This window comes from Myxocyprinus asiaticus, chromosome 44 (genome assembly GCF_019703515.2).
Source record: "Myxocyprinus asiaticus isolate MX2 ecotype Aquarium Trade chromosome 44, UBuf_Myxa_2, whole genome shotgun sequence".
In the NCBI taxonomy this organism is placed as follows: Eukaryota; Metazoa; Chordata; class Actinopteri; order Cypriniformes; family Catostomidae; genus Myxocyprinus; species Myxocyprinus asiaticus.
This window is the reverse complement of record NC_059387.1, coordinates 35,287,037-35,308,123: the sequence shown is the minus strand read 5'-3', so window position 1 is coordinate 35,308,123 and position 21,087 is coordinate 35,287,037.

Here is a 21,087-nt window from a genome sequence, read left to right as displayed (position 1 = left end):
TCTCGTTTGGTCTGGCCTTGTTTTGTTTGGTATTCTTTAGTTTGGTCTGGTCTCGTTTTGTTTGGGTTGACCTTGTTTGGCTTGGTCTCATTTAGTTTAGATTGGTCTAGACTTGTTTAGTTTGATCTTGTTTAGTTTGGTTTGGACTGGTCTTGTTTTGTTTGGGTTGGTCTTGTTTGGTTTGGTCCCTTTTTGTTTTGGCTTTGGTCTGATCTTGTTTTGTTTGGTTTGGTCGTATTTAGTTTGATTTGATCTCCTTTAGTTTGTCTGATCTTTTTTTGTTTGGGTTGGTTTAGTCTTGTTTTGTTTTTTCTTGTTTGCTTTGGTTTGATCTCATTTGGTCTGGTTTTGTTTTGTTATGTTTGGACTCATTTAGTTTGGTTTGGTCTTGTTTGGATTGATCCCATTTGATTTGGTTTGGTCTTGTTTTGTTTGGGTTTCTCTTTTTGGTCTGGTCCCATTTTGTTTAATTTGATCTTTTTTGGTTTGGTCTCATTTTCATTTGGTTCAATTTTGTTTGGTTTGATCTCATTTGGTTTGATTTGGCCTTGTTTTGTATTGTTTGGTCTCATTTTGTTTGGTTTTGTCTTGTTTAGTTTGGTCTGGTCTCATTTTGTTTGGGTTGACCTTGTTTGGTTTGGTCTCTTTTTGTTTTGTTTTGGTCTTTTTTGGTTTCGTTTGATTTGCCTCCGATCATTCACTCTCATTGAAAATCAATGACTTTTGGTCACTTTGTTGCTGCAAATTGCTGTCGTTGTACAGTACATGTTGCTTGACTCAAACCTAGTTAATCTGACTTTGCAGTGAAGATGAACATTTGCAGTTTTCTCAATTGGTTTCTCTAAAATCTCTATAAAGCACTGGGTTCGCTGTAAGTTCTGATTTACACCTTTCTTCAAACACTTGTGCTACGTTTGCACTCTGCCTCCAGGATAAAACATGAACTTCACCTCATATCATACCAGCAAATGCACACAAGAGAACATGCTGGGCTGCAGTTCAGGCCCGTGGCGTCCTCTCTGGTGGGCAGGATTTATTATTGCAATATGCGATATGAACCTGCGTGAGCCTCTGATGGGCAGAGATGGCATATAACATCACTGGACCCACGAGTCATGGATGAAAATCAGAAAGAGCTCATAATTTCTGCCATTGAGAGGAAGATGTAGAAGCCCTGCTACAACATTTGTAGCCAAGTACATAACATTTTTTTAATTAAACAAATATCCAAGTAAATCCAAGATCCAGGTAACATACAGTAAAAATCTAGTCAAGGAACATTTTCTAATGGTATGCACCAAAGCAACAATGCATAGTAATAAACACAATTATTTACCTACTTGCATTCTAACTAAAACTTTTCAATTTGAAAAAGAAATAATAGTATCTATCCTACTTTCTCATTAATACCTCAACATGACTGGAAGGGACGAGCTTCTGAACACCCAATAGCTCGAAAAGCCATCGCAGCATTTAAACTGCTACTTCCTTCGGCAAAAGGAAACACTCACACATCCGCTCTACATTTTCTGCAGAGCCAGCTGCTCATTAGTGAGTTATGTTTCATTTATATCACTGGAGTTGCTGGAAAATCTGTCCATTTTATTGTGTGAAATTACATAGTCTCTGTTAAATTCTCAGCTCATTCGCACAGCTCCCTGTGGACACAGCCAGATTCATTGCTGGTAATTAATATGCATATTAATTAATGTATAAGGTTGTGCTGCTAATTTATGAGATGAATGTTTTAGGGAACTCCAGTTTGGCAAAGGCCTGATCTCTATTAACCAGAGTGACGGCCAATATTATATTTCATCTGCCTCTGCTGAGGAGCTCAAACATAATAACATTAGTGATTAAAGTTTAAAGTCAACATGAAATAATTATGTGACGTATTTCCGGGTGAAAGATATTTAATGAGAACAAAATGTAAGGATTTTATTCATGTGGAATTGATTGGATGGTGTAAAGTGTCTCTATATGACAGCTGGTTGAAAAATAAGAGGGCTTGATGATGTCAGCTGAAAGGAAATTCGTTTAAGAGGCAGAGCAAGTTTTTACATTTTGATGAAAGATTACAAAGACAAACATTTTTACACATTCTCTCTTTAGAATATTGTATGATGAATTGTGCACCATAATACCAGTATTGTATAAGAAGCATTAACAGTCAATTTTGATTAATAACTTAGTAAAAACAAATATGGTTATTTTGCATTTTTAATCTGTTTGTGTGTAAAATCAAATGGAATATCATAAAGCAAATGTAAATATTTGCTCGAGAATAAGACTAAGTGCTCTGCTTTCCTTAAGAGTTCTTCTTTTTTATTTTTGGCGATTCACATTCTTTGTGCATGTTGCCACCTACTGGGCAGGGAGGAGAATTACAGTAAAAAAAGGACTTACATTTGTATCTGTTTCTCACTCACACCTATCATATCACTTCTGAAGACATGGATTAAACCACTGGAGTCATTTGGATTACTTTTATGCTGCCTTTATGTGCTTTTTGGAGCTTCAAAGTTCCAGTCACCATTCACTTGCATTGTATGGACCTACAGAGCTGAAATATTCTTCTAAAAATCTTTGCTTGTGTTTAGCTAACAGAAATTCATACACTTCTGTGATGGCATTAGGGTGAGTAAATGATGAGAGAATTTTCATTTTCGGGTGAAATATCCCGTTAAGTCTCCTATATCATAAACAGTGTTGGGTGTAATCTGATTATTACAAATTAGTTACTGTGATCTAACAAGTGTAATGCATTACAGTTAACTACTTCTATGCACTTTACTTGGGATACATGTTTAAAAAATAGGATAATTTCTGTAGAATTTAAAGCAGGAATTATGTTCACTTCTGTTTATGTTTCTGTGACAGAAGGAGGGCGTACGACTCCTAACAACTCATTGTAAGAGAGAAATGTGTGGTGTACATGACTCTTGTGCGACAATGAACAAGGAGGAAATATAAACGTTATCTTGAAGTTGTTTTTTGTGAATGTCATTTTAAAGTAAATTAATTAATAATGTGTCATTTCTAGCGAGTAAAGACACTGATTACAAAACCTGGAGTCACGAGTTTGAATCCAGGATGTGCTGAGTGACTCCAGCCAGGTCTCCTAAGCAACTAAATTGGCCCGGTTGCTAGGGAGGGTAGAGTCACATGAGGTAACCTCCTCGTGGTCACTATAATGTGGTTCTCGCTCTCGGTGGGGTGTGTGGTGAGTTGTGCATGGATGCTGCGGCGAATAGCGTGAAGCCTCCACATGCGCTACATCTCCGCGGTAACGCGCTCAACAAGCCACGTGATAAGATGCGCGGATTGACGGTCTCAGATGCGGAGGCAACTGAGATTCGTCCTCCGCCACCCGGATTGAGGCGAGTCACTACGCCACTACGAGGACTTAGAGCACATTGGGAATCGGGCGTTCCAAACTGGGGAGAAAAATGGGAGAAAATCCAAAAAAATAATTTCTTAATTTTTCTGAAGTAAAATAACCTGATTACAATTTTAAAGAATTAATTTGCAATTTTTAGTAACGTACCCAACACTGAAAAAGATCAAGATACCAAAGTCGTCGAATCAATAAAAATGTTAATTGAAAAATAAAACAAAAAAGGTAGTTTTGAGCAATTAAGCCATTGCGTTTCAAAATACATATGCCAAATTTCAGATGTATTCTGCATTTCTGAAGCGGTTTGCTGAGTCTGTTCATATGGAAGTGAAGCCGTCCTTGTATTTCCCAATTATAGGCAAGGCAAGTTTATTTATATAGCACATTGCAAACACAAGGGTGATTCAAAGTGCTTTACATATACAGTAAATGATAAAGAAAATACAAGATACAATTAATTTTAAAACCAATTAAGAACAAGAAATGAGATTAAAAAGTAATCAAATGAATAAAAAAAATAAAATAAGTAAAAATGATTTAAATGAATAAAAATGAAAAAGAATACAGAAATAAAATGATGCAGTGCAGCGCATTGATCAGTCAGTAAATGCACAGTTAAACAGATGTGTTTTCAGTCTAGATTTGAATGTGGCTACAATTATACATTTCTAGATTAATTAAAGTGTCAGATTTGATTTGATTTTTAATGCATTAGCATGTCATGCACGCCTGAGACGGGCAGCGTGCCATTCTAGATAAATCACTGTCACTCGCCGTGCTGACATTGCACATTGTATTGTCATAGTGTCAGTTTGAAGAATAATGCAGCCGCTTGCAGAACTGAACAAACCCACTCGCTCCAGAACCATCGTCAGCAGTGACTGTGCGAGACTCTGTGCAGCCCTTCGTTTCATTGTGATTAAGCATCTGTGCTGTTTGTTGTTGTGAGAGAGAAATATACAGTAGTAATTCTCGTTCATCTGCTTATTTGCTTTCTCTTTCAACACACAGGTTTCAGAATGTGCAGTGAATTAAAGTTATGTTTGACCCGCTCCACCGGGGTATCCCTTTGAGACATTCCAAATTTGGTTGATACACTTAAAAAGGCTCTGGGGAAAAGGAGAGCGAACCAGTTATTATCCAATTCTCCACTTGAAATTGCACTGCTGACATTCTGTAGTATGAGAAATTCTCACAACAGATGCATACAGAATAGACAAATTCTATCACTAGTCATTTACTCACCCTCATGTTGTTCCAAACCCATATGACTTCCTTTCTTCTGTATAGGACATAAAAGAAGACATTATGCAGAATGTCCATGCTGCTGTTTTACGTACAATGAAAGTGGATGGTAAGAACAAAAACATTAGTCCTCTAAAGTCATACTGTCATATTGTGTGAGGAACAGACCCAAATTTAAGTCTTGATTCACTAATAATAATGCCACGTAGCATAATTCTCAAATCTCATTCGTGTTTTTGTTCACCGTCATCGTCAGACCCTTGATGTACAAAATACTGGATGTGTGTAAAGTTTCCAAAATGCACATAAAAAATTTTTATTCACTAAGAAGACATGCACAGATACTACTTTGTGAACACATTTACTGAATATAGTCCTATCAGATTTATATAGGAATATTGATGTGCATCAAAAAGTCATGTCATAAACTCAATCGACAGAATGTATCCAATTTTGCAACATTGTTGCCATGATGACATAATGCCCCTGTAATCCCGGTAATTTAGTAATCTGCCATAAAAAATGACGATTTAAACAACTTAACAGCTCAAATGATACATGAGTTTTAGCAGAAGAATTAATGTAAGTGCTTTTATAATATTATAAGGGTCACATTTCTGCTTTTAAACCCTCCAAAATGTGGCCCCCGCTTTTTTTAACCTCCTGAGACCCCCGTGTGACTGCTGTGTGCATTTTTCGTTTCCCTTTTTGATTTGTAACTAGTAGTACCTAATAAACATGCACAAAAAAAAAGAAAAATAATAATAATTCTAGTGCAAACAGTTTTCCTAAAAATGTATGTCCACATAGGTGGACAGTGGGACTAAGTTATTAAAAAGTCAGATTTTTTTTTTATCAGATTGTTTATTGTGTGTCCAGGAGTGTTGATTATTCATGAGATGTTATAGACATTTCAGCTGATTTTCTATAAAACTGAATAAATAATTCTGATTAAAGTAATGTCCAGCATCATCCAATCACTGTCAATCATGTTAAAATAAAATGATACATTATAAATTCTGAATCTATGTACTGATTATCATTGTCACATGTCTGTCAAACATGTTGAGTGATCCAAACATCATCTGCAGCCTGAAACTGAACTTTTGATCAGATTTTAGGAGTGAATGCACTTAAATGCATAGAGAGCTATAGGATGCTCCCTTGCTCCCTATTTAGTGAATGACTTAACCTCCAGTGTGCTGTCTGTCTGCACTGGTCTCAGAACAGTTTGAAATGCACCTTATTTTCATCCTAACTCCATATAAAGCCTCTGAAAGACACATTTATCAGCTTTTACATGAATACATTTATTCTCAATAGTAAATATATATGAATGCATTTATTAATGTTAATGAATAGAATTGTGTTATACAGTAATAACTAAATAAAATGTATATTAAAATGAATGATCCACATATGTGTTAATGTTGAAAGTTATTCAAAATAACTAACATGTTTTTTCAACTTTTGAGGGAATATGGTCCCATCTTCCACATACGTGGACATCATGTTTATTAACGAGCAAAAAATGAGACGCTACTCTTTGCAACCAAACAGGATTGTGGCTCTGTGCCCGTAGAAGCACTTCACGGAAATCGGTGCCATGCTGTTGTGTCATGTGACGTGGTGCACCAGAAGTTTAACCCTTAAATGACAGTGTAGATTCTTGTGAACAGTATTCAGTCCGTTTAAATTCATTTAAATTATGCGTTGCATACAGCCAAAATACAACGTCCACACATGTGGACGCGGGGTCGCACGAGGTTAAAGAAAAGGAGGGACAAGTCAAAATACATTTTTGTGGTAATCAACATTATGCCACATTATGCTGTTGGTTGAACTTAACTTGTATTGAACCCGGAATATATATCATAGGATTTAAACGTTGCTTTGTTCTAAAATTGTTTTTGCGATATTCTGATTTTGCTCATAAATGAAATTCACAACTTGGATGGAAACACAAAGCTATTGAAAGACTTAACACTATTGGTTTGTGTGTGTCATGTGACCTATCACAGTGCAGCAAGTCTGAAAAACATGGCCGCAAAAAAGATTTGAGAGCTTCGACCGATGGGAAGATTTTCAGCGATTATTAACAACTTGAATTTGGTTTCTTCTGTTTGCCCTTTCTTAACACAAAGCTATTATATGGCTCCAGAACAATTAAATCATCATTAACCTTCATTGGATGCAGATGAAGGTTACTCATGAGATTTCTTCTAGTATGTCCATGTGACTGTAGTGAATGACAGGAGGCAACAGACAGCTATAAATATCATCATGAATCTCTCACAGATTAAATTTGTAAAGACGTCAAACCTTATTCCATCTTTACTCCCTTCAAAGAACATCTAGATGGTGAAATCCCCTCACAGGTAATTATTGATTATTTTATTATTTTGTTAGCTGATCAGAACAAAATGTAACAAGTGGCCTTGTTTTAGTAAAAAGAAAAAACTGGAACTGTGATGTGATGAATGATGACCCAGCGGTCGGTGTCCCAGAAACCTGCTGGAGTGGAAAACCTGAGGTAAAAGGATTCATCTACCCTTACCTGCCCTTGTCAAAGCACTCGTCCCGTGAGTGTGTGTGTGTGTGTGTGTGTGTGAATACACCTATAGACTGGTGCTGAGTTGACAAACCATGGCTCTGAATGGAATTCCACACAACATAGTCTCATGCCAACTCGTTACAATTTGTACTAGATGGGGAAATCATAAGATAGCACAACTTTGCTTGTACGAAAAAGGTACAACTTTTATTCCCATAGAGACCAACCAATTATATTTCTTTGGCCCTCTGATATCTCCACCTGTTCGAGACCTTTCTAGCGTCAACTGTCTCCGGTGGGGTGGTCAGAGACCCCCTGTCGCTGAACACTACAGTACGTGACCTCTGAATGAAGGGGCGAGACGGCATCTGTGGTGTCGTAGCGGCGGGCGGTCAGGGGCGCCGCTGTTCTGCGGGTGGTCTTGATATTTAACTTCTCATCCAAACAAAAGCAGTTTGATCCACGCCCCCCCTCGCTGTGTTTGAGGTGAATGTCAGTGTGAATGGAGCCGCAGACCGCCGGCGCTCACATCAGCAGGAGCGCATGATGCAAGCGGACAGAGGCGAGGATGACGAGACATTGAAATAGAGAGAGACATTAAAATTGAGAAAGAGAGACAGAAAGTGGCTGTGTACAGAATAGCATACTAGCATACTACTACACCTAGTGTGTATACTGTGCATAGTATGCACATTTTCTGTATGTATGGAAAGCCAAAAGGAATACATGGAGCACAATGCAGTGTGCTCAAATTGACCTTCCATTTCCAGTGTCATTCAGTGTCATTCAATTTCTAAGACAAAAACTCCAGAAAACACGAGTTCTGGAAAATGAGATGTAATTCAGCAGCTTTATACAGTACAGGTTGTTGAAGAAACTGTGAGTCTCCTCAGTCTCGTTTTCATTCCCATCTGAAATCAAATATTCACACTACTGTGAAAAAGGTAGATTAGCATCTATTTCCAAAAGTCTGCTAAACAACATAGCATTTTAGCATCTATTTCTGAAATTGTAGGTAGAGTCTTGAGGGAGCTGCATAAGCCAGTGATGGTCTCATCTCTTTGTAGTCATAAACAATGCAGAAAAGCATGAACTCATGGAAGGAATTCAAACACGTTTCTAGAGCGAACCTCATCTTTAACGTAAAAGAGGTTTATTATTTATTACGGTATGTTTACCTGCTAAATTATGTAGCATATTAGCATCTATTTCTGAAAGTTTGCTATTCCCCTTTAATAGAAATACTTCCTTATATTGCAACAAATGCAGCATATTCATTTTTCTCTGTTAGAAATGCATGAATTAGTTTTCCAAATAAGGAGCTGAGACATGAGCATGTAGTAGGTGGCAAGTTTACTGAGAACAGAGAGAGTATGTGCATCATGCGTGCACACATACAACAGAGTGAGAGCCCAACGACCAATGAGAGAACAGATATAAACCCAGTGCCGCTACTCGGTACTGACGCAATCTTTATCTTTTTTTACTTCAAAAAATCCAGCCAAAAATGGATGTTGATTTAGGGTTGATGACGTTTTTGGAGCAGATAGATGAAGGTCACATTTATACAGAGCTTGGAGGACTTTCTTCCAGTTGTGTTATAGTTTGTGTGGTGTATTGCCCCCACAGTAGAGATCATCAGCAAGCTTAGCCAGAAGGTCTTCCTGCAGAAGTTGACCTAAGACATGGCACATGCACTCCTCGAGAGCCGTTTCTGAACCCAGCATTCCCATGGCAGATCTTGTGTAAACCCGCACCCCTTTGAAGGGGGTCACGACTCACGCGTAAGGGGTATTTGATAGAATGCACTATTCAGGTCGGTGACAATAATATGTTTCCACTGTGCAATGAGACGTAATGTAGTGTCAACATCGGGTAGTAATGAGGGATGGGGCTTACTATAACGACCAACATCGGCAAACGCAGTGACCACGCATGACCCTCCATTGGGCTTTTTTACCAAGAAGGATGGGTTAAGTTACTCTACTACAACATCCACCTCCTCTGGGCATTTAAATACACCAAGATCCTCGAAATGATCATACTTGGTTTGGAGTCCCACAAGTTTGCCCCTTGCATAAAGAGGGAGATGGCTTTTGCACTGCGGGGGTTCTGCAGGCCCCATATTGACTTTGGCTTTGAAGGGACCAGCGGCACCATTGTAACCCTTAAAGCGAGGGTCAAAGACACTGTCATACTCCCACAGAAGAGACCGAAACTGAGTCACTATGTCCGAAGGGAGAAAGGGTTCGGGGTCAACTTGTACAGGTAACAAGTGAAGATTCTTACTTAACTGCTCCACAGCCCGGCACAATATGAACTTCTCTGAGTGCTCTACCTGAGGCTCAAAAACAGGAGTAACTTGACAGAAGTGCTCATGTTGCTTTAGCTTGAGAGGTTCGGTAGACAAGTTAGGTATGCGTATTTTGCCCGCTACACTAGAGCTGATAATTGGTTCAGGCCACACTTGTGATGACTTAAAATTCCACATACATGATAATTCAGAGCGAGGCTCAATGGCATAATCTGCATCAGACAGCATGTTATCAGGGAGCTGCACTTCAAGGAACCCCCCAAGCCAGATTACTTTTGAGGGAGTTGGAGCATGAAGCACACAGGCGCATCATGCAGCTGTGCAATGCATCGCAGCAGCTGAGCTGCCATACTTGTATGTTGTGCCATCTCTGAGGATCACATCACGCCTGGCGGGGTGAACAGGGACATCATTAGCTTACATAAAGGGTGTGCCAGCGAGTATGTCAACATCAAGGTCCTCCACGACGAGACCCTCAAAGCTGAACACCTTATCACCCCGTGTGAAGGAGATCCGAGTTTCACCAACCACTTGAAGCGGAGAGGAGCCATCAGCCTGATGGGCCAACTGAGCACTAGACACGATCTGGGATCCAAGATGCTTCACAATGCCATGTCGGATCATATTACCTGTCACCCCACTGTCAGTAGTGATGTGTACAACATGATGACCATAAAAAACATAGAAACATGGGGACTGACGTGTCTGAACCCTGTATGCTACGGCACCCTGGGGAGCTGCTTCGGTGGTGTTGTCGCATCGGCATTGATCATCTTGCCCATCATCTCCATCTGACTCTCTTTCCAATACTTCCACTATTTGCCTAGCCTTTAAAATGTAACGCCAATCACTGTCTGGGAGATAACCACACTCACTCAGAAAATGGCTTACATCTGAGCGGCCAGCCTGCTTGCACAGGGAACAGAACTTGACGCGACGGGGTCTTCCACGAGTGGCACTGAAACTATTCTTACCACCCTGAGAGGACTGATGGGGTTCTGCACTCATAGCTGTACGAAGGATTTTTTATAGTCAGACTAGCGGATCTCATCTAACAGGGAGCGCAGAGCCTGTGATATTTCAAGCTTGATGGAGGCTATAGTGGGAAGCTGCAGCTCTGTGCCATAACATTGTTTAACCAGCTTGGGCAAGCCGGGGTGAATCAGCTTTAACCATGTGAGAACCACCATATTCTCTAATGTGGGAGAAAGCTCCTCATCCTCTATCATCACTTCACCATGGTGGCTGAGACCGTTGGTACGTAACGAATCCTCGACAAAGGCCATGAGACATCCTCTGGACGCTCATCACCCTCCAAATGAATATCAGAAAAGTCAATGAACTGAGCGCCAGTAACCTGAAAGCTGAGGTGTTGCCTAATGGCCTGCCATATACATTCCAAAGACATTGAATTTTTGACTAATGTATTTCTTGAAATGATTGTACAATTGTTTGGAATTTGTCCCAGCATCAGATGCAGGGAGTTGACTTTCTGCATAGCACTGAGACGTCTGTCCTCTGGTACAGTGTCGTCATCATCGCAAAATCCTCTCGTGGGCTGGGCTCTCATTCTTTTCAGCCAAGTTACGCCCTCAGCAAGATATCAGAATCCCAAATGAGATCTCTATAATATCTCTATTGATTCTCCTATACAGCAATGCCATTAAAAGACTTTTGCTGACAATCTGCTGAGAAAAGAATCCAGTAACCTCACATGTCTCTAGAGTTTCATAAGAGATCTCAATAATGTCTCAAACTATGCTGAGATGTCTGCAAATGTCACAGATCTTAATATGAACACTTCTCATTAAATTCTTCCAACAGCAAATGATCTGAGCTATGCTGTCTGCATTCATTTTACAGCTCAGTGGGATGAAGATAGAAAGAGAGAGACAGGCAGCATTCTGCGACGTCAAAACCAGATCTGTTCTGTTTAAACCCTACGATGTGTTCCGGTCACCTGGACGAATTTTTTTTTTATGAATATTTGTTTTACTTAATACAAATGGAATTGTGAAATTGTTTTTGTTTTATTTCACTTTGTCACAATGGCCGGCCATTGGAAATGAATGGATTAGTCACAAAATACAGAAATATTAAGTATTCAGGAGCATCCCAATCCTTTAGATGAGCACATATGTGGATGTGTGTTTGCACACTCAAAGTGCTCGGACATGTGCACATACACACACACACAGCGGCCTTTTGTGCATCGTCTTTCCATGTACACTCTTTGAGGAATATTTCAAATCTACTCATCATATTATGTTGTGTTTGGGCTCGTTTGAATCAGGATAGTCTGCTGTAAGTTATGGTACGCCATTGTCTATGTTTTATTTATTTTTCAGGAAGTAATAAAGAAAAACGTGACAAAAAGCCACTTCTATTTATTATATTCATGTGTGTCAGTGGGAATTTCATACACTAATACGCATAGGTTTTACCAACTCTGAATATAATTTTTGTGATAACAAATTTGCAAATGATGAACGAAACACTTCACATTTGTCAGCAAATTAAAAAGCATTGTTTAAGAATTGGTCAGATCAGCTAAATGCACATAAAGTCCAGATTCTAAGCTTTATAATGACACCTATTTTGTTCATAACAAGCAAGTGGTTGTTAATTCAAGTAATTTTTTTTCCTGCAGGGAGTGCCCTCTACTGGCCTGGTACAAGCTCAGTTCAAGTAAATTTTCTATCAAAAAATATATATATATTTCAAAATATATTAAAAAAATTTGTACAAAGCCTATCATAATTTATAATAATAATAAAAAGAAGTTGTTAAAATGATTGAATGCAATAACTGAATAATATATATGTAAGGGGGTTCAGTGGAAAGGAGGAGGTGAGAACCGGCTTGACAACTTAAATAATAATTTAATAAACAACTTAAACAAAAACAAACAACCATAAACACACAATACAGCTGCCTGTAATTCTCTCTCTCTCGAACTGTTGTCCCCGGCCGCCTTTATCCCTTGCGTGCCCCATCAGGCTGATTGGGGACCGGGCGTGCATCATTCTAGCCCGGCCCCGCCTTCCTCGGTTCTACACTCCTCCTGGCGTTGCCTCAGGTCGGGGAGCCCCCAGCATGACGTACATCCCCCCCTTCCTCTCCAGGGGGGTGCGTGCCTTGCTCCCCGACTGCCGGCGGGTCATCCCCGCCTTCCTCGACCTGGGAGGAGACAGGAGGGGAAAAACAACAAAACAAAATAGGCGAGGGAAAGGCCAACACGGAGTGACAGAGAGAGAGAGAGGAGAGAGAGAAAAAGAAACTCACCGGTTCTCTGATGCGCCGTTGCGTGGTCCTCGATCACTCCTCCACCCTCTCAGGCGGACGGCAGCCGCTCCTCCCCGGGTGGACCGGAGTCAGACCTCTGACCCCCAGCGGACAGAACGCCCCTCCGTGTTCCTGGCGTCCCGTGGGGACACTCCTCCGCCCCTGGCAGCGGCCCTACCACTCCAGGCGGTCGGGGAGTCGCTTCCCTCCTCCCCCCACAGACGGCGGTCTTCTCTCAACCCCTCCGCATTCCCAGGGGACAGCAGGGCACTCCTCCGCCCCCGGCAGCGGCTTCCTCGCTCCAGGCGGTCGGGGAGTCCCGTCCCCACTCACCTTGCGGACGGTGGCCGTTCCCCGCGTCTGGGTGGTCGGGCTACTCTGTCCCCCGTTGGATGGCAGCGGCGCTCCCCTGGGTGGACGGCAGTGTCGAGGACTCTGCGACGGGAATCCCTCCTCCTTCCCGGGTTTCGGCACCAGTGTAAGGGGGTTCAGTGGAAAGGAGGAGGCGAGAACCAGCTTGACAACTTAAATAATAATTTAATAAACAACTTAAACTAAAACACACAACCATAAACACACAGTACAGTTGCCTGTAATTCTCTCTCTCTCGAACTGTCGTCCCCGGCCGCCTTTATCCCTCGCGCGCCCCATCAGGCTGATTGGGGACCGGACGTGCGTCATTCCAGCCCGGCCCCGCCCTCCTCGGATCTACAATATAATATATGCAATACGAGAGATTTATAAACAATCTTAATGGGCCAGTCATTTTTGACTGAACACAAGGGTTAAAGCCTAAAGACTAAGTGCAAACCAACGTGTAGTTCCACCATTGTGGAACTAATACCTGAACTACAATCAGTTTGTTCTGCACTATACCTTTGTGAACCTCATTTCTGGTCGATGTTTCAAGCTCATGTTGCATTTTTTCTTCTGCATAAATACTCGTCTGTCCATCTAACCATTTGCATTTGAAAAAACTACAATAGCAACAACTCAAAAAAAGTTTTAACAAAGGTTACTAACCGGATTATTATAAATGGCCTGTCTGATGGCTGATGACGAATTTTTCTTGACCTACGAGAAGCGTTCCCTGTTCTGTCTCCACCCAAATAGTTCCACTTTGCAAGGAAAGCAGGAGCAGGTACTAAAAAGATTCCTGTTTTGGTTCAGGTTTTAGTTTCACATGGAAAAACAATGAGAAACTGAAAAAATTCCTGCAATGTAAAAATGGCTCTTGGCACCTTTAGGAGGGGGTTTTCTTTGAAATAGCATGCACTCTCGTGCATTGAACTCGGAACATTCCTTTAATCAACATGCCCCCAACTCGGAAAATCGGGTCTCAAAGAAAATCCTGAGTTTCCCTCTGGTGATAACACTTTGAGGTGGCGTTCATGTACGCTCCTCTCGTAAATCATTCCGACATGACTTGAACACACCATTAAATACAGACTCAACTGTAATTAATCCATTGGTAGGTTAATTTCCCTGAAATGTGTAAACACTGTGATGCTTTTAAAACATTTATGTTTGTTTGAGCATCCCGACATATCGACTTCTGACTTAACCAATGGTGTGAGTTTGAGGTGGGACTATCTGTTTGATTGACCAATGACAAGTGAGGGTAGTGTTCAGAAAATCTCTTTGAAAGCAATCATTATTTTTGTAATTATATTTGTTAATGCTAGTGTCATAAAAATGACACACTTCTCCTTCATGAAAACATCCTCTGAAACATTTCTTGGGTCTTTGTGTGTTTGTGTTTGCAGGTCATCGCTGGACGAGGCGTCCAGAAAGACCTGTGTCTGCAATCGAGGGACAAACATCCATCACGTCTGATCACTGTCACTCCTGTCAGAGTGTTTCCGGGCACAGAGGACACCCGCTCTGGATTCCGCAGACGCATCTGTGTCTGACATGATGAATGGCTGTAGTGTGCTGTGTCATAATGGCGGTCATTACCGGGAGAGTGTTTGACTTGCCATGCGTTCCCCTGCTCCATTTCATAACCGGTCAGCTGCCGGCACATTAAGACAATTAAGACGACCCGTAACCTTCTCATCTGCTGCCCTACATGAGCAGAAAGAGTTTCATCACCGCCCCGTGTGACTGATGACACCAGACAGCCATTATCAGAGGTAATGGCAGGACTTCACCAGATAGCTTGAACATCACAGACCGCAAGCATATGTGAAGCTGGTTTGGTCTTAGCTGGTCTCCTTGCTGGAGCTTGGCCAAACTGTACAACCAGCTTAAACTTATAGCAAACCAGCTTAGGCTGTGTTTTTGTTTTTTTCTTCAGCAGGGCTCGTTTTACCACTTAATTTCACTTACAAAATCGAGCATTCATGTCTGTAGCAGGGGGTTTGTGCTACACACATGAATGAGACCTCAAATCGTGTGTCTTGTTGAGGAGAAGTGTGCTATTTGTATAATAAGGAATAAAACTTATAATCCTCATCTGGCAGCTGCTTAAATGGTTGAAAAAAATTCCACAGACAGACACTGAAGGAGGAAGCCAAGTAGGGTTGCCACTTGTCCCGTGTTAGCCTGGACGTCCTGTATTTTGGCGGAAATGAAGTTTCATATTTGGGTGATTCTCACAAAACCTTTCAAGAAAATGTCCTGGTCCTACTTTACTCCAAAATCAAAGAAACAAATAAGAAATTGTATTTTGCACATAGGAAATTAAGCCTATTTTTAGGGCCATTAAGATGTGCTAAAGTGTCCTAAAAATAAGGCTATTTTTTCATTATACATATTATGTAATAAAAATCCTGTGTGGATATTTTTTTTTTTTTTTCATTTAAATTGAATGAAAACCAGCATAAATTAAATTCAGTGCAACAAATACTACAGTGGTGCATAAATACTTATATTATGAGAATTGTAAACGTGCTTAATTGTCTTGAAAATTATGCCACAAAGCAAAAAACCTATAAGGGATAGTTCACCCAAAAATTATAATTCTCTCATCATTTACTCACCCTTATGCCATCTGTAACAGGGTTTAAAATGGGCAAGGAGGAGAGGGAACTGGCTGAACAGTCAAAGTAATATTTAATGTAAACTTAAACAAAAAGACACAAAACACAAACACACACAGTGTGGCTCTCTCTCTCCGAACTGCCGCATCCGGCTCGTCCTTATCCCTCTCCTCGGCTTATTAGCCCAAATGGGGGCCGGGTGTACGTAGTCACGTCCCAGCCCCGCCCACCACCTCATCACACCATCTCAAACTCGAATGATTTTTCTTTCTTCTGCAGAAAACAAACTAAGATATGCTGAAGAATTTATGATGTTTTTCAGTCTAGACAATGCAAGTCAATGGGGGAATAAATGTTCAAAATCCAAAAAGAACATAAAGGTGTAGAGAGGAAATCCAAAGCCTTATGGCAAGTCATCGTAAAGCAAAATGTCTTGACTGACATTGTGTCGTGTATGTGGATTGTGAAGGGGAGATTGGCATTAAATTTTCACAAGATTGTGCAGTTTCTTCACTCTCTCTATTTGTGGTGGATGCTTGCATCATTAAACTTTCATGTCACAGCAGCATCGAGGAAATTGGCTTTTGTTTTTTATTGCAAGGTGCAGGAGCTTACGGTGCGCCTGACTCCTACATTGCTATTAAGAGTATAGAATTGCTATATGCTTATGGCCTCTTCCTATACAGAGCATTAGAGTTTAATCAAACCCATTTGCACTGGTGTTTCTCTGGTGATTATTTCTTTACTCAGTCTCAGTCAGTGTCATGAACACCAACATGACTTTTTAGCATCTTGACTGTGTTTTAATGTGATGTGAAGATTACAGTTGTATCACACCAGCACTGTATCAACGACACAATTACATGCCCGCACGGTTCTTTGTTCTTTACGTGTTGATTTCCTAAAGTCACAAGACTGGTCTCATCTCATTGCTTTGATCATGTAGAGTCTAACGATATCGATTTTTCCATGGTCGGCCATATTGCTTCTCCGCCATGTGGAATTGTAATGTAAACTTCTGTATATTTGCAATGCTTTAGCTTATTGAAATGGAAATTGGTATGCATCATCAACACCATGTCCTGAGGCAACCTGAGCAGTTTGGGGACAGTGCCACCTATTGAATATTGTTTTCTCAAATTCCAAGAAAATTGCCCAGTTGTCTCCAATTTTGGTTCAGATGATCTGTAGACTATAGCAAACAAAATTTATCACATTGATTGTTTGTATAAGGCTGTTTCTTCAACTTCAGGTACTTTTAGCACTGTGGACTTCTAGAAAGTAAAGTCTGGTTAAAACATTTGTTCACTCTCTCACTAGTTGATATAATGTGTCTTCTAACAATGTCCAACAGTGTGTGTTCATGCATCACAGGAGATTTATGTCATTCAAGTCATGAATATTCATTTCCAGCACATCTCAAATCCTGTATTTTGTTTAATAGAAATGACGCTGATGGAAATGACATTTTTAATGGTTTTCAAATTAAATATCTGACTCCTTTATATATATATATATTTACTTGACAAGCAAAAATGGCGATTTTTTTTTTTTTTTTTTTTTTTTTCAGAGAAATATTACAGAATTTAGGAAACTTTTTGCTTAAAACAAGAAATAATCTGACAATGGGGCAAGAAAAATAAACTTGTTTTCCCTTTTTTCCATAAGTTTATTTTTACTTACCCCATTGGCAAATAGCTTTTTCTTGTTTCAAGCATAAACCTCACCAAATTTAGTATGATTTCTTTGATAACAAGACAAAATATATTATGCCATTTTGCTTGTCCATCTTGTTTTAAGAATGCTTATATATTTTTACTGAAAAACTTGACAAAATTAGATACAATTGAAGTCAGAAGTTTACATACACCTTAGCCAAATACATTTAAAGTTTTTCACAATTCCTGACATTTAATCATAGAAAACATTCCCTCAGTTAATTAAGATCAGTACTTTATTTTAAGAATGTGAAATGTCAGAATAATAGTAGAGAGAATGATTTATTTCAGCTTTTATTTCTTTCATCACATTCCCAGTGGGTCAGAAGTTTACATACACTTTGTTAGTATTTGGTAGCATTGCCTTTAAATTGTTTATCTTGGGTCAAATGTTTTGGGTATCCTTCCACAAGCTTCTCACAATAAGTTGCTGGAATTTTGTCCCATTCCTCCAGACAGAACTGGTGTAACTGAGTCAGGTTTGTAGGCCTCCTTGCTCGCACACGCTTTTTCAGTTCTGCCCACAAATTTTCTATTGGATTGAGGTCAGGGCTTTGTGATGGCCACTCCAATACCTTGACTTTGTTGTCCTTAAGCCATTTTGCCACAACTTTGGAGGTACACTTGGGGTCATTGTCCATTTGGAAGACCCATTTGCGACCGAGCTTTAACTTCCTGTCTGATGTCTTGAGATGTTGCTTTACTATATCCACATAATTTTCCTTCCTCATGATGCCATCTATTTTGTGATATGCACTAGTCCCTCCTGCAGCAAAGCACCCCCACAACATGATGCTGCCACCCCCATGCTTCACGGTTGGGATGATGTTCTTCGGCTTGCAAGCCTCACCCTTTTTCCTCTAAACATAACGATGGTCATTATGGCCAAACAGTTAAATATTTATTTCATCAGACCAGAGGACATTTCTCCAAAAAGTAAGATCTTTGTCCCCATGTGCACTTGCAAACTGTAGTCTGGCTTTTTTATGGCGGTTTTGGAGCAGTGACTTCTTCCTTGCTGAGCAGCCTTTCAGGTTATGTCGATATAGCACTCGTTTTACTGTGGATATAGATACTTGTCTATCTGTTTCCTCCAGCATCTTCACAAGGTCCTTTGCTGTTGTTCTGGGATTGATTTGCACTTTTCGCACCAAACTGTGTTCATCTCTAGGAGATGGAATGCGTCTCCTTTCTGAGCGGTATGATGGCTGCGTGGTCCCATGGTGTTTATACTGACGTACTATTGTTTGTACAGATGAACGTGGTACCTTCAGGCATTTGGAAATTGTCCACAATTTTTTCTGAGGTCTTGGCTGATTTCTTTTGATTTTCCCATGATGTCAATCAAAGAGGCACTGAGTTTGAAGGTAGGCCTTAAAATACATCCACAGGTACACCTCCAATTCAGTACACCTCCTATCAGAAGCTAATTGTCTAAAGGCTTGACATAATTTTCTGGAATTTTCCAAGCTGCTTAAAGGCACAGTTAACTTAGTGTATGTAAACGTCTGACCCACTGGAATTGTGATATAGTCAATTAAAAGTGAAACAATCTGTCTGTAAACAATTGCTCGTGCCATGCACAAAGTAGATGTCCTAAACGACTTGCCAAAACTATAGTTTGCTAATATTAAATCTGTGGAGTGGTTAAAACATGAGTTTTAATGATTTCAACCTAAGTGTATGTAAACTTCTGACTTCAACTGTAAGTAATAGAGGTTGTGCTCAATGCCATAATTTCTGTGCACATGTATGTAAGGTTCTGACTGCAGTCATCCAGTAATAAATAATACAAATTCTATCGTAAATTATGAGATTTGATACACATCTATATTTGAGTGCTGTCTTTGTATCACCCCGGTAAGTTTTTCATGTTGGTACCTGCAGTCTTATATTAACAGCTTTGGGTGGTTAATATGGTGCAATTGGTCAAGCTCCACTGATAGTTGGTTAAAATTTCTAACTTGTACTTGACTAACACATACAGTATTACATGCTAATGGTGCTGGCAGACGGTATACTCCACATCAGCGTAATGAACATTGGGATCTCAACATTTAATTTTTAAAGTTCACAAGAAAAAATTTAATTGCTTTTGAATTACCTATTTGTGCTTTTAGAGAGCAAAAGAAAGCCTTTCTAACATTAACTGGTACTCTAATGCTGGACAGCAGAATTATTTTCCCTTTGTGGAATGATTATTGTGTGAAATCCTGAAAGGTTTCTTTAATAATATAAGTATTTGTTTTGAATGTAGTTCTTGGCATGAATGTGACATAAAGGACTCATATTTTGTCATCATTTAAACAAATGTAATCTTTTCCATCACTATTTCATCAGATAATAAAGGTCATTAAGAAAATCGTCAAAGGGAATTGTTTGAATTTTCATTGTGCAGGCTGTAGTTGGATGGATGTTGTGTTATATTTCCACATCAAAACTTAATAACCAGCTATTAAGCATGATATTTTGCATGCATGATCTTTGTTAACGGATGTTGTAATGTTTCCTTTTAAAGCACTCATTAAAAAAAAACATGGCTGCTCGGGCGATAAAAGGCTGTAAATCTCTGTACATCATGGCGCTTGTATCCATGGAATATAGCTGGACTTACTTGCCATGAAAGGGACTTTCGTGATATTCATGCATCTGGTATCCGAGTATCAAGACAATATTCTATCTAAAAGTGTTTCCTCATGCATTGAGTGTTTCATACCTGCCTTCAATTGGCATACATTTGTGTTTTCTTCTTATAGTTTCGGCTCAGCTGCTCATAATGTGTGTTTATCTACAGTAGACATGCAGAAATCCGCCCACATTCACGAATGATGAATGTTTATGCTCTGCAGACACAAAGAGAGCATTTTAATAAGACCCTGTGCCACTGTGTTTATAGCTTGTGACTGAAATTTTTACAGAAACACTGTAGTGCCATTTCAGTTGAACGTTATGAAACAAGAAAAGCTTTCATTTTTTCATTCAGCTTTGAGTTTCGAGGTCGACTCAGTTGACGAGTCCTCTTGCATGACAGTCAGAGTATTAGATTGTCTATCATAACAGGCACTTTGACAAATGCTAACGTGTCCTTTACACAGGCATTGTTTACAGGTGGGATGGGTGGGACGTGTCCCTATCACTTTTTGCTTTTTCCAATTTTGTCCCCACCACTTTTTGAAAAAGAGTGGGTTCCTATAGGTCAACTGGTAGAGCATGGTGCTCGCAACGCCAAGATGAAGAGTTTGATTCCCAGGGAACACATAAACTGATAAAATGTTTACCATGAGTGCACTGTAAGTCACTTTGGATAAAAGTGTCTTATAAATGCATAAATGTAGGCTTTTGTCAGTTAAGTGTCTAATGCAGAAGAAACATCTCCAGTTCTTGAGCAGGAAATCCAATGTTACATTTTTTTAAATCATTCGGCCCACAAAAGGTGACGTTTAGTCCAGACACTGTGTGTGCATGCATGCAGGAGGGACATGTCCTGCTTCTAATTGATTTTTGGTGACTAAATAAATATTTGAAATATTTTTGGTCCTGAGACCTGTGCGCATTTTCCAGTTCCTTTTTTGATTTGTAACTAGTAGCAC